Source organism: Nuphar pumila, chromosome 11 (genome assembly GCF_984573655.1).
Source record: "Nuphar pumila chromosome 11, dmNupPumi1.hap1.1, whole genome shotgun sequence".
Lineage (NCBI taxonomy): Eukaryota > Viridiplantae > Streptophyta > Magnoliopsida > Nymphaeales > Nymphaeaceae > Nuphar > Nuphar pumila.
The window spans coordinates 89,393,524-89,395,831 of NC_143259.1; positions in this window are offsets into that span (position 1 = coordinate 89,393,524).

Consider the following 2,308-nt stretch of genomic DNA (forward strand, 5'->3'; position numbering starts at 1 on the left):
AACCTTATCATGTAGTATGATGAAAACAATTAAGTAAACATCACTACTACATAATATAGAGTCTACATCGTCATAATCCAAAACGAGTATCAATCTTATGGCTTTCTATGTCTGCATAATAATTATATCAAAAGCTCAGATATTCTTCAACATTTTGATATAAATTTCTTAAAGCTATTATTTTTAGACACTATTATAAATCTCAATTGAGGGTCATGAATGAGATGGTAGTGTACTTTAACTCCTTTTGAAGTCATCATTAACTGCCTACACTAATCACACAACATATTATACATAAAAAAATAACATATAACAAAAGCCCATCCATATAGCCTCATATATTCAATCAATACAACTACCTACACCAACCATTGTTGTTGTGTCACACTGAAAACAAGTCAGTTCAACCCTAGCTCATTACCCCAATTAAATGCTTGTTCACAATCAACCTTAAAACAAAACAACTATAAACTTACAATCCAATGTTAGATATTAAATAAAACATAATCAAGCAAACATAAATCATTTACCGCAACAACCAAACACAAATAAGGCCAACAAATATATATCTGTAAAAAAAATCCTTACGAATGTAAGATAACATATACAACTCACTTTTCGTCCTAAGTTTTGGGGGCTAAAAGACAGAAAAAAATGACCAAAAAGTTGTCACAACCTCACTGAAATGCTACAAGATGAAATATCCATGAATCACCGCAATGAGAAAAAAAATAGTTAAGGTTTAAAGGAAATAGGGTTAGGGTTCTGGTGAAAAATAGAAAACAAAAAAGAACCGTTAATGACTTTCTATATGAATTATAAAGGATGCGAAAGTAGGGACATTTGCAAAATAATATTTGCATGTTAAAATAGATTCACATACAATATTTGTGAAAGTCGCACCATATATTTGCAGACATTCTGATTTTATGTGTTTTTAGTTAAAAGAGGTTTGCATGGTATCCGCGTGAAAGTCGGCCTCAAATAAAAAAAATATGTGAAGTTAAAGACATTCACATGTATTTGTGAAGGTCACGACATATATTTTCGAACGTATGTCCTGACTTTATGAGTTTTTAGTTAAAAAATGTTTGCATGACGTCTGCGCGAAAGTCAGGACTTTCATAAACATGCCAAGCTCAAACTTTTAAATTTTAAATGGTTCGCATTGAATTTGCAAATCTCAGAAGATCCACATATTTCATATGTGAATCTCTTGTGTTGGGATTCAAGTTAGTATGTTTGCAAATATTTTGTGAATTTGACCAGGTTCGCAAAATGTTCATGCAATCTCCTTGTTATTAAGATGTTACAACCTTCGAACGTCGCAGATATTTATTGTGCGGACATCAACAGGTTTGTTTGTTCAAAGGATAAAAATATTCTAAAAATAATCGAGAATCAAAAATTTTGGACATGAAGAGGATTTCAGCAAATTGTGAGGCATTTTCGAAATTACACCATTTTATAAGGACAATACAATTATTTTCGGTACTTTATTTGCATAAATCTAAGCTCCAAATGCAAGATCTAACCTTTGGATCATGTTTAACATGTTCTATTTATTATTTATATATATTAAAGTTGACTGAAATATGATATTTTATACCATTTCTAGACCAATTTTCACTGACTCAAAAATAAGATCTCATGATGTGTTAAACATGATGCTAAACACATTTTAGGGGTTGAATCTACCAACATTACAAACAAGAGTGTGTACCAATGTAAGGAATCATGGTACAAAATCACCTTTTATATATATATATATATATATATATATATATATATATATATATATATTGCATTTTTTGTCTCAATAAAATTTTTAACGTGACATTTTTTACGAATGCCCAAACCTACGGACTAGCCAGTAGACTGGTATTTGTAAAAAAGAGACGAACTATCAAGGTGCAGCTCCAGCATCAGTAACGAGTCATCTATACAATTTTGATAAGTGTACAGTTCACTTTTTGCCAAAATTCTGTAATGGAATGGCTTATCAACTGGCCAATTTGGCCTTGATGTACGAGGAGCGCCAGTGGAAGGATAAACCTCCTGACTGGCATCCTTACACTCACTGATGTTATTTTTGTATAGTGAATATACTGGTAGGGGTCCCCCTAACCCCAGCTTGACTAGCGAAAAGAACAAAAAAGGGGCGAAATATAGAAAGCATCAAATAAACCTTCAGAGGATGCATAAAAGGAACCAGAACCAATATTCACAGTCTACTGAATCCTTTTTTCTTTTTTATCTTTCCTTTTTTATTTCATTGAAATAATAGCCAAAATGAACAACGGAATGC